We start from the raw sequence: 13,165 nt of genomic DNA, 5'->3' as shown, positions 1-13,165 counted from the left end.
CACCTTCTTCTCCTGGGCAGGGGCTGGATTCAGCACTCACGAGGCGCTAGACAGCTCACAGTCCCAGGGTCCCACCCGAGGGAGTAGCGCCCACACTCCTCACCTCCTGGGCAATGGAAATATAGCGCTCCAGGGACAACAAGATAGCGCCTCTCTCTCCTGGCACTCCACATGCAGAGCTCATGAGGCGCTAGGGCCCAGAGGCACACAGTCCCACACACCAAAGTAGTGCCCACACACGCCTCACCTCTTGGGAGTGCAGTCCAGTCCCATATAGCGCTCACCTTATGCAGTCAGGGTCCCATGAGGCGCTAGGGTGCAGGCAGGGAGCACAGGCCAGTCCAATATAGCGCTCTTCTTATCCAGGCGCTAGGTAGCAGAGCAGCAGACACTACTGGGCAAGATCAGCAGTCAGTGGGTACTCATCAGAACAGGGCTGTAGGTCCTAGGAACCATCATCCTCTGCAACGTGGCACTCCTCCTGATACAAAAAATCAAGTTCTGGGAGAATGGATCACTTGTCCTGTAGTATCAGGGTCTTAGATTTTAGGAAACTGTATAAGAAAACCCTCATATGAGTACACAGGTCGGGGGCGGTGTATCTTGATTCTCCGCCTTCGTGTACTGTCACAGCATCTTCATTGGGTTTCTTTCTTTAGTATGCTGTCCTCCACCTGGAGGTAGACCAACTGATTTTACAGTAGCGTCCAGATTTCAAAAAGAGAGAGGGATGTGCAAAGTGCTCATAGGTGGTGAGGTTAAAATTCCCTACTACACTCAAAAAGCTACAAAAATGTATTAAGAATACGAGTGGGGTGGGAAATTAAAACAAAATTGATGTTACGATAGACAAAGTTACTAGTCTATTGCATCAGTGAATAAGGTCTGTGAATAAGGTCAACATGTTTCAGCCTTCTCGCTCATTCTTAAGGCTTTCGTCAGGACCGAAATGTGAAGGGGGCCCGTTCTGCCGCCTTTTATTGAGTGATCAGGTGATCACATTTACGTTAAATCCTTTGAAGAGTTATTGTCTCTGTAATATAAATGAAATTATTTGCATTTCTTGTAATCATTTTACCCTCTTTTCAGCATTAGTGATATAGTGACTATTTGTCCTATATGATTAATGGGGCTGTGACAGTGATAACGTGGTTCGTTAATTGTCGTGCTTTCAATTGAGCAATACAAAAGGTTCAGCGAGTCACTGGTAATAAATCTTACAGATCTAACGCTGACGACTGAAGAACTAAAAGTTCTAAACAAAGGTTTAGGCTTTGTTCCAACACCACCTCTAGATATCTTCAAGACACGCTGCGAAATAGCAGAATTCTGTAGAAAGATCAAATTAAAAGCATTCTTTATTGCACAGCACGTCTTATGGCATATCACACCACACATGGCCTATACCTTTCTCTCCGGGTATTGACAGGTTGAGAGCCTGTATACAACTGAGCACTGTTCACAAAGTGTCCTTCCTGACACTGGTTTGTTTGAAACGTGTGTTTTTAATTTTCAGCGATAAATCAAAGCTTACTCTGAAGTTTTACACATGATTATCAAATGTGACAACATTCAAAAATGTAGTAGTTTGTGCCAATACAAATTAATGTCATTTGTACATGAGTAACATCGATACAATCATTTTTCACATATTTCCAAGTTGTATGTTCTGAACATATTGCAATACCTTTCTCTACCATGGGGGAGATACAGGTGCGTACACCATTGCACAGCATTTCACATAACAGGTTGTTTCCCATAAAAGTAAAAAAATTCAGGGAAAGGGGCCAAGTCCAACAGGTACCTTGCCGACCCACTCCCCTGTGCGCATGTGTTACCACCTCCTTTGAAGAGTCCATAGCCTATCCATGGTTTGTGAAACTATAGCAGCAAACCATAGACACATTGTATTCCAAATCACAATTTGGAAGAGCTCCCCTAAACATGTCCCTTTCACACTCCTATTCGATATGCATTTCTAGAGCCATTTAGAGATTCGGGAAACACCAAAATCGAAAAATGCGTTTAGTACATTTAAAAAAGCCATTTTGTAGTCGCAGACCCTGTAATTTAGCAGCCTCTAAATTCCTGAACGACCCTAAATTCTTTACTTAAACAATGCTACCATATCTTCCACATTCAAGTTGATCACTCAAAAATCCAGCTCCACTGCTTTTTCTATATTTAAGGCATCATTATGATGTGGAAATTAAACCAGCCGGTGATTATGGCTGGCTTTGGACGGGCTCAAGGTGGCCCTTGGCCACTCGGAGGCCGGCCCGTAATCCCAAAGAGTGGCCTTTCTGCCCCTGAGATTACGATACTCGGTCTCCGGCAGGCTTTCCATGTCAGGCTTTCTGACATGAAAAGCCTGTTGGAAAGCAAGTATGGGGGTCCCTAGCAAGGCCCCCTTGCCTATGTGGCCTATGGTGTTGGCCCGAAGGGCCACCTATCGTGCCCCCCTGTTCATCCCTGCACAGTGTGGCAGGCAGTCTGAGGTGTCTGCCACACAGTGCAGGGATGAACACAGACCCCCATTCCTCTATGGGAGCTTGTGTTACGGCCAGTTTACAGCCATAACACGAGCTCTCATAGAGGAATGGGAGTATGCGGCCGAACAGTGTTCAGTCGCATTGCGATTAGGTAGTCATTCCTAATTCCGCGTCGGTGTCATAATCACCCCCTCAATATCCAAAGGAAACAAAATATCCAAGATGAAAATTTGTCCGTATCATCACGTTATGTAATTTGAGAACTTCACCACTACTATAAGTGAGCCCCACAACAAAAGCTTCTGACTGTCTTTTCACAGAACAAAGAATCCTATACACTGTCCTTTCCTCCATTTGCAAGTTATGTTATGTTATGTTAGAGGGAATTTATCAAGCGCTCGTTCACCAACGGCTTCTTGGCGCTAAGAAAGACGTGAAGCCGCACTAGAGGAGAGAGCTAGTTGTCGTAGACCTGAGAAAACAGCCAAGTCTTCAGCTGTTTTCTGAACAAAGCATAGGGGGTGGCCGTCCTTAACTCCAATGGGACCGAGTTCCAGAACTGAGGGGCTAAAACTGCAAAACCGGCACCTCCACGTTTTTTGCGTTTGAAGGTGGGGGTGACTAGCAGATTCAGGTGAGTGGATCGAAGGTTGCGATTGGGGACATAGCGTATAATTTTAGATGAGATGAAGGCTGGGCTGTTCCCATAAAGAGATTTAAAAATTGTGCATCCCATCTTGAAAAGTCCACGCATTGCCACAGGCAGCCAGTGGAGGCCTTTTTATCAAAGGCCGAATGTGGTGCCATCTAGGTTGATGGAAGATCAATCTGGCAGCCTGGTTCTGGACTAGTTGGAGGCGTCTAAGCTGATAGGCCGGGATGCCTATATAGAGGCAGTTGGAGTAATCAAGTCAGGAGATGACCAAAGCTAAAATTACTAAAGTCAAAGCTTCCTGAGACAGGAATCTGCTGATTTTCTTGATTCTGCGTAGTTGAAAGAAGCCGGCAGAGACCACCGAGCTGATCTGAGCTTTCATTGATAGATCATTGCTGACCACTATACCTAGACTTTTGGCAGAACTGGCTGGGGGAGGAGGGTTGCCTAAAGAAGAAGGCCAAAAGTTGGAGTTCCATGGGTTAGCAGGTCCGCCCGTGAGGATCAGTTCCGTTTTGTCAGGGTTGAGCTTCAGTTGATTTCCATTCATCCACTCGCTAATGAAGATCATAGTGTCTTGGAAATGGGCCAGCGAGGAAGGGTGGAGGTTAATATCGAAAACCAATTGGAGGTCATCCGCATAATTGTATGTCAAGACTTTCCTGTCCCAGAGAGAGGGAATTAACGGGAGGAGATAGAGATTAAAAAGAAGCGGGGAGAGGGAGGAGCCCTGAGGTACTCCGCAAGAGAGTTCCATCTTCTTTGAGGAGAAGTTGGCGAGGCGAACCGATTGAAATCGGTTACTAAGAAAAGAGGAGAGCCATTTTAGAGCCAGGCCCTGGATCCCGGCATTGCTGACACGGTACAAGAGGATGTTATGGTCGACCGTGTCAAAAGCTGCTGACAGATCCAGGAGAACCAGGGCCTGGATAACAGGCAAGGATAACATAAAACAAGCAGTGCCCTTGCCGCAGCCTTAATCTGATCATAAAGAAAAAGTTAGCGTTCCTCCTAGTCTGAGAACAAACTGCAAAGAGAAAGGAGCCTTAGCAGTCCAAAATGTGTAAGTGAACACCATGTCACGCAGTCCACCAGAAACAATTCAGTTTCAGTTTCTGGAAACATTCTTCTACTTTCCCCTTCCAAAACCTTAATCGTGGTTGCTATATCCAATATACCATTTACCAATCATGGAGGGCAACATCATAAAATTATCTCAATGGTTGTAGAGCTGTTATTAATTACAACATGGTATTCTATTGAAATCCTGGGTCGAAACGTCAACTAATTCCCCCCATTTGGCCTGTACTCTATGTACCCCCACATTCCTGCCATGGTCACAGATGATGTATCACTGTGATGTGACTAAAGAATAAGAACGTCTAAAGTTTTTTGAATGACAGTAGGGACAGGCCTGATAAACCTAAGGACTTCGGCCTTAGCAGATACTGTATATTGTGAAAATATTGTGTCCTTTATTATTCTGACTGTCTTCTTTCACATGAGCACCAACTCTTCACCTTTCTTCACACTTCCTGGTAGTAACCCCCTCATTTTTTGGTTTAAGTTAAATGTATGCTTTAAATTGAACTATGGAGATTTGCCTATGAATAAATTAATTCATTTTTTCGGCATAACTAAACTAGTCGGTACTGTCTCAATTTGAATGAATTTGAATGTATTTGGCCTTGTGTGTGTTTTTTTCCCCTTGTTTATTTCACGATTTAATCTTTTATGAAAAAGAAACATTAACATTGACTGTATTATTTAATCATAGTGTTTTAGGACCAACTGTTTCTTGTACCAATTGATACCCAGATCCTTTTCTGGGTCGCCCCATTTATTTTAATGGTTCTGTATTGTATCCCAGCTTGAACTATGCTTTGTGTTTGTGGATGTGCTGTGTCCCACACCCCTTTCTGAAATTGAATGCTCGATGTGTGATTGTTCTCTGATGCAGGTTTTAAATATTGGGATAATTCCAACTGATTAGAGGGTTGATCTGAAAAAAAACCTATGTTCGTCTGAGAACCTTCCTACATGTTCACCTGCAAGCTAAAGCGTGAGTAAACAAATACAACCTATTTTTTTGACTACATCCTGTCTCCCTTCTTGAATACAGCAGGCAAACCTAGAATATAGCAGTCACAGTGTGCGATTGATCAGTAGGTCAGCATTTGTCCTTCATGAAAATAATAGTTTATGTAGCTAATGTCTGTCGTTCTCTTATACAGGGCATTGTGGTGAGTCCTTGCCAGTGTTAAGGCATATGTGATCTAGAAGAAGGCTCAAAGGAGAAGGAACGATGATGTTATAGTCATGAGACCGACCACCAGCGCTAAGGACAGTGCGGTGTGAGGAATGCATGGTCATGATGACTGTGAGGACATGCTTTCAGTGGCGGCTGGTGACATTTGAATGTGTTGAGGAGTAAAAATATTGGCGTACTGCACTGCGTCAAGCGAGCGAGCCTGAACAACCTGTGCGAGGTTCGGGGGGGTTCTCCCCCGAGAACATTTTGAAAAAAGAGTGGATAAATGGTGCATTTTCAAGCAAATTTGAGGAAGCAGGAAGATTAATTGAGCAATACAAGCACTTAGAATATCTGCCCCCATCCATGACTTTCTGAACCATGGCAGCTTGTTTCAAATCTGCCTGCACCCACCGCATGGCTGTGTCGCAAACTGTTGCATCATTACTGCCTGTGCCGGCACCCACTGCATGCTACACCACAGCTGCTTGCACCATTAGCCACTTGCGCCACATCCCACAGGGTTAGATCCCCCCCTTGAAGTCCTTAATCTATAACTGTATAAAGGCGCTGACTGCAGATGCAGGTGTCAGGGCACATTGAAACGACATTCTCCACAAAATAAACCTTCAGCTGCCCTGTCACTTTGGCAAGTGAATAATCCGCTGCGAAAAATCCTATTAGTTTTAAAGCGCCTGTGACATTTGTTCTTCAGGAATTATTCACAGTTTATCTCTGGCGCTGGAGCCTTTTATCAGCCCAGCAGTTGAAATACACTGTAAAAATGGTAATTGCGTATCTTATCAAACGCTTCCAACAAAACGGACTTTGCAAGCAGTAAATGAAGATTAAAACTATTGTTGGCAGAGACATACAAATTGGAGTGATTTATTATCCGCAGCATCAATGTGGCATTGCTTGGAAATAAAATGAAAAATAAAGAAACAAACAACAAAACAAGCAGGCAAGGACAAAAAAAAAAAAGAACACGGAGCGCAGCCAAGCCGCGGAAGGTATATACACACTTTAATTGTTTGAGCTGGAGGATCGGTCAGGGAAAGACGGGGGAGAAAACATCGAAATAATAGGACAGCTGTTGCGAGCCTTTGTGCGGAAAGGAGACAGTGATAAAGAAACTGTTGAAACGCTGGAGGGCTGTGAATATTTTCTCCGGTAGCCCTTATTAGCGGAGGAGGACCGAGTCTAAGGTATGGGGCAATTTGGAATAAAGCTCTTTACATTGTTTGCCAGCATGCGGTCGGTGTCTGCGAAACTCACAAGGTCTATGTTGCCTGGAACAGTGGCTTTAACAGGATTTCAAGATTCTGCAACTCTTTCAGCTCATCACGCACGCCCTGGATTGTTTGTTACCTGGTTCACAAAGATTTTCTCTGCAGCATGTAAGATGTCCATCTTCTCCCAAGACCTGCACCAGCCAACTTTTCCAGTCCGAGGGCAATCTCGGCTCTAGCATTCCACCACCATCTCCTGGGCCGGGGTCCTGCGTTGGCGCGTACAGGAACAGCGGCCTCACAACCCCTCTCAGCCAATACTGACGCTGCTCCAGCAGCGCCAGGATTGGCTTTGCAGGGATACTCGCCGCCCGCCTGCCCATTGGGAGAACGTGGGTTGTGGCATTAATCAACCCTCGCTCTCCTAATGCGCAGCCGCCAGCCAGACTCAACACTAGTGCGCATGACTGGGCTCGTCATAAAAATTCTCCGACCTAAACCCAGCATGTGCACTTGTGCTGCTGTGTGCTCCGCGCCACCCCCTGGCCTGCCAATGCATGTCAGTCAGCATGACGCCGGACCACCCACCCCCTTCAAACTCTGAAGGGGTGGGCGGTCCGGCGTCATGCTGACTGACGTGCATTGTCAGTTTAATCAGTCGGAGCCGCCGAGGGAGCTGCGGGCGTGGGCGGCTTGTGGGCCAACGCCCCAGCGCCTTAATAGACGCACCACCACTGCATACTTTTAGTCACACTAAAGGGAGGATGGGGGAGGTCGGTCTCAGCTTCCCAATAGGTCACAAGATATGGAAGAGGAATATGGGGAAGGAAAATTACTCAAATGAGCAGAGGATTGTAGAATAGTTTAGCTAGTAAGTAAACATCTGATTCTTTGCAATCTGATCTTTCTAAAACAAATTTTCAATCCAAAGTACATTGAACTTTTCTCCTGCAACGTTTTCAGTTATGTTTCTTTGAGCTTGAGGGGGTTTACAGTCACATTACTTATCTTAAAAATTATCCTCTTACTTTTAACTTAACGTGGCTGTACCATTCAGTATTAGCACGTTTTACAGAAAAAACAAACGTACAATAACGTAGTAAAACATTCAACTAAACAAATGAATGGCTCATTAGAAGATGTGTGCCTGTTTTTCTGTCATTGTATTGACTAAAGTTCATGCCTTTTACCCTGAATCTTTAGCACACGAGCTGCAGAAAGCATAGTTCAGAAACAGAGACAACCAGTGCTTACTGTTACTGAGCTGTGCTTTCTTCATCTCAGACACTAACACAGAGAAATTCTGAGTTAAATGTATGGAATTTAGGCAATGCAATCTCATCAAAAAGGTGCACAGCTGTGCTCTGCATGACCACACACGTTACAAAGATAGGACAGTCCTATCTTTTTAAGTGTGGAGTTCTCAACCCCACCTGCAACATCCCCGCACTCATAAACTTACTATCAAAATGCAGTTTTCTGAATACTAAAAAAGCGTACACTTACACAAACGTATATGTTAACCTTGTGAATCAGGCCACAGTGTATTGGGAACCTCCATGCAAAGCAATTGTGTAATGTACACAAGGGCTACCTCTCCCACACCTTACCATCCCTGTTACTGAAGATATCTGGTAGAGCAACAGGAGGTCATGAAGAGTGGTGATTGAGTGACTACGATACATTTCATCGAAAGGTTAGGTTGAAAACCAACTAGGTTGGAATAAAGATTTGCAAATTACAGTATGAGAATACATTCAGCGTGAGATATGGACTTTAATGTAGATAGCAGATTGTGATTACAGAGCAAAAGAAGTGAAGTCTGGAGTTGAAAGAGGGCTCTGGGTGAGGGATATGGAAGGTGGGGTGAGGATATGGTTAATGGCATAGACAGATTGTTAAGGATGTGAGAGCAGAGAGGAAGTTAAGTCAATCATTTAGAGCATATTTGTATTAACCCAAATTCTCTTTTGCTCAACTCTGGGCACATTTTGAGTTCATAGCCTGGATGTTGAGTGTAATTTAGAGATGTGGCTGGAGAATGAGAAGGGTGAAAGTACAAAAAGATAGTCTGCGCTGGCTGCTGTTATCAGTTTGTCATTGACATTGTCAAAGATGGTGGAATTATGCAGTGGTACCAGACCACTAGGAACATGGATTAAGAATGAAGGCATAGCTCTTGGTGGGCATCTATGTTTGATAATAGAGGTGTTTTTAGGCAAAGGATTTGAAGGGATGAATGCTAACAAAATCAAAGGTGAAAGAGCTGATGGTGTAGGGGAGGGAGCAGTGATTGACACATGAGAATGTAGGAGCTGATTACGATGGTGGTGAGACCACCACCGACTGCCCGTCCCGCCCACAATATTACAACGGGGGGCAGTTCGTTGGGGGGGCAGAAAGACCGACCGCCACGCATCCGATGGGCTCCTTGTGTCGGAGGGAGTTGTATTCCCTACAATGGTGGCAGTGCCTGCCAGGACCGCCGTAGGGATTAAAATGTCCCTTTCTGCCTGCTTTTTCATGGTGGGTAACCCGCCATGAAAAGGCAGGCAGAAAGGGACTTTGGGGGCCATTAGTGGGCCCCCCTTCCTTGCCCCAAGTTGTGGGGGGAACCTATGGTGTCCCCCTACATATCCCTGCATAATATAGCAGGCACCTGATGGTGCCTGCCACGTAGTGCAGGGGTGTGTAATGTATCCCATTTTTTCATTGCAGCGGTTGCTGCAGCCAGCAGCACCCACCGCAGTGCAAAATATAGGCATTGGGACCGCTGTGGTGGCAGTCGCATTGTAATGCCTCTGTCTGGACCGCAGACAGCATGTCGGGTGGTCCTGTTTACGATAGGCATCCTAATCAGCCCCTAAGTCTCTAGGTTTACCATGAGTGTATGCAGACTTTGAATAGGTATTTAGTGGTCCAAGAGAAATCCGGGCAAGATGGTTAATTGAAAGTTATTGCTTAAATTCATATTGAAATCCCCGAGAATGATGAAAAGATTATGAGGTGAAAGCAATAATGGTCAATTGATTCGGGTGGACTGTATTTTGTGATGGTTTGAACTTTGAATTGGGCAACAGCAGTAGAGTGGTGCTCAAAATTGGGGTTGTGCATCCAGTGTTTGGATAAGTATGGCAGAGAGAAATAAAGATGCCCATTCTGCTCCTTTTCAGTTGCTGTGGGACATGTGAGAGAAAGTGGTGTTTTTAGTAAACACAGCAGCTGGAGTGGAGGTGTTTTGATATTGGCTGTACATTGAAATGGACAAGGAGAGTTGAAATAATCAGTTATATAAATGAGTTGAGCACAGTTAGGAGCAAATGTACTGGTAGGTGAAAACGTACAGGTGGTAGCAAATTCACAGGCAGGAGAAAATTCTTAGTTGGAAGAACTTCACAGGTGATTGAAAGCTCATTGATGGGAGCAAATTCTCTCGTGGGAACACATTTACAGATGGCAGTAAAACTTACAGGTACTTACCATGGCAATACTATGTATATGCACACAAGTCCGGTCATCATGGTTATGCTTTGTGTTGGAAAAAGGGTACAGTGCCTAGACCTAGCCCAAATTACTGGCATAGCAAATCTAAACAGTTAATGGACTTTGTAGACTGGCCCTTTGCTGAGACACCAGGGATGGACTCCCTGTCCAAAGGGGAGATTTAAGTGAAAGTGGTGCTCAAAAGCTGCATTTTGGGGAGGCAGTCAGACCTAAGATTTTGTCCCGTACAAACTGAGTCCTATGCCAAAGTTGCAGACGCAAGGTTAAGTATCAGAATGCAGAGAGCAGCAGAGAACAAGTTGGTAGGTGCCATCCTAACGGAATCAATCGTGTGGGAGACGACGTCGTAAGCACGAGGTGCAGACTTATCAGAATAAGCTTCTTGGGCCAAGTGTTAGGTAGAAGAGTCACTAAGTGCAGGATGTGAATAGTAGGGTGATTTTATATCCTCACAGTTAGTAGGTTTTGGCCTAGTAGATTAACACAAGTGGCCAGTGGATGACAGAGACTTCTGTAATGGCTGTTAGGGGATTTTGATTTTATTATACTGAAAATGTTTATTATGCTTAAATGAAGCATAGGGTTAAAGCTCCTGTATAAATAATCTTCTAAAACCTGGCATCTAGCAGGATGCAGAGCAAAGATGCAATGTTTTTTCCCAGTGATTTGAAAATAATTGGGCACAACGAGTGATAGATTAGGCAAAGAGAATACTTGCATGGCTTGATCCAGTCAGTGGAGTACATAATCATTTGAATCGTCCCACTTTCTTTGGGAAGATGTGGTTTAAGCCTGGAAGGAAGATCTGGGATTGCCATTGACTCTTTGTAAACTGTAAATGTTTAAGTAAATACCTCAAAGCAACTGCTGGAGTTATTACTTGGTGAATTTATAAAATGTAGATATGTGTGCAGGTGAGAGGCATGATGTTGGTATTATATAAGGGATAAAGTTCCCCCTGCAATACATTATAATACTATTGCAAGTCACTGAGGAGTTCCATAACTAAATAGAGGAACAAGGCTCAAGGCGAGTTCCTTTATATGATTGTGGAACTCTGAGATGACTTGCAATATCCTTATCATGTATGCCAGGTTGGTACTTTATCCTATCTAATACATGGTCACACCATCACCTTTCCCACAAACCTCTTAAAACCTTGGTGTGTAGCCCATTCATATGAAAGAGCAAGCATGTTTGCAAATATGAAGATTACAAAGAATACCTCTAGTGCAAAATTAAACGCATCAAACACATGTTTGTTATTTGTTGCAAACAGATATTAGAAATAGTTCAATACAAGTTCGTTTTTTGTTTCTGCAAAAATTTAAAGCTGCACTACCTCGAAATGTGTAGTAACATTCAGAAAGATTCTACCTTTTCCCTAGCTATTTAAGGAGTGCCAAAATACACATGTTCTCTCTGCTTGTCATTATAAGCTAAAAAATAGAGCAGAAGAAAGAAAAACAAGGCTCTGTTTTCATTGCTTTAACCCCTTCCCTGCTCATGACGGAACCGTTCCGTCATGAGCCACGGTTGCCGTGTGCTCATGACGGAACGGTTCCGTCATGACAATCCTGTCGGCGGCCGCTCCGCCTGCGCGGCGCTGTTTCCCCGCCTGTGCGGGGCGACAACGCAAATGGGCGGAGTCATGACGGAACCGTTCCGTCATGAGCACAGCTCAACTGTGGCTCATGACGGAGCGGCTCCGTCATGAGCACAGGCCCGCCGCGCTGCCCCCCTGCCCCCCCCAGCGCTGCAGCGGAATGTCCGCAGCAGCGAAGGGGTTAAACAGCTGCTTCAATTATGCTCCATGACCTGACTTGCCTTCCACCACCGCTGCTGACTCTGGCAACAGGCATTGTGACATCAGAACTCAAATGTAATAACTATAATAATAGTCCTGTTCTGATGTCTTTTCTTTATAATCGGCAACTAGGTGCATTACAAGTCCTCAATTATAAAGAAAATAGAGACAGGATTTTAAACACGGATTACAGAATCCTATGTATTATAGCTGGTTAAAAGCTCAAAAGTAATTTGCATGTTTCACATAATTGATTTCAGGTGCCACACAGTGGTTTCTTTTGCTCTGGGTCTCCTATCAGGAAATGTGAAATCATCACTGTGCTAAATGTAAAATGATACTAAATGTATGTTAAATTATACACCAGGGGACTTGAAAAAGTCCTTTAAATTGAGTTAAGGCTTCTAATTTACAGATGTCTCTATAATTCAACCTTTACAATTATTGGTAGTAAGAAATACATCAATGAAATTGATGAATTGCATATGGTAGCCTCTTTTAGTCACAGAGTGGTGACAGGTATGGTATTTATGTTGATTGATGCAGCATTTGTGAGTAGTTGTAATGGCCATTAAACTATAGCAGAAACACAATTGAGGAGTGTAAGGGATATAAAGATTTTAGACTTCCTATTTTTTACATGGCAAGTGGAAGTTTCTTTACTCCTGATGTGTGGTCAGGGTCGAATTGGGATCAAAAATAGGCCCTGACACCCTAAAAAAAAGTAAACCTCATTTGCGGATTGAGCCTTTTCGTAAAACACTGATTTAGTGTTTTAAGTATTATGAAAATAATGAGGGGGGTACTCTAAAAGATGCATGTTTACTTAACTTCACTGAGAGTTTTTTTTTTTTTTAAATGCAAATGTTTCCAGAACTCTTCATGCACTGATTAGTTCACACTGGTGAACCACACCTGAATATAAGTGAGGCCACTTTTGCTCAGGCCCTCTGCCCCTGCTCAATCTGCCTACATTAATTTGCCAGCCCAGTGAGAGACTGGGAATAACACCTCTGCCCCATTGGCAAAAGGGAGGTAATAGAGACCTATCTGCCTCCAGAAAGGCTGCTCAGGCCCCCACTGGGCCACTGGCATCACCTGAACTGTGCAGACACAGCCCGAATCGGCCACCACCATGCCCAAAAAAGCAGCCCACAGCAGCAACTAAGATACAGGTCCACTGCCCAAGTGGCTGCCTTACCAACCCAACCCTGTGTGCGGTAG

At 44.3% G+C, this 13,165-nt stretch overlaps 1 pseudogene; it reads right to left on the bottom strand.

Moving 5' to 3' along the window:
- LOC146871922 (mitochondrial glutamate carrier 1-like) overlaps positions 1-13,165 on the bottom strand; it is a 274,210-nt pseudogene that overhangs the window by 151,501 nt on the left and 109,544 nt on the right.

The sequence above is a fragment of the Triturus cristatus genome, chromosome 1_1, assembly GCF_964204655.1.
Source record: "Triturus cristatus chromosome 1_1, aTriCri1.1, whole genome shotgun sequence".
Lineage (NCBI taxonomy): Eukaryota > Metazoa > Chordata > Amphibia > Caudata > Salamandridae > Triturus > Triturus cristatus.
This window is presented reverse-complemented; position numbering and strand designations above follow the sequence as displayed.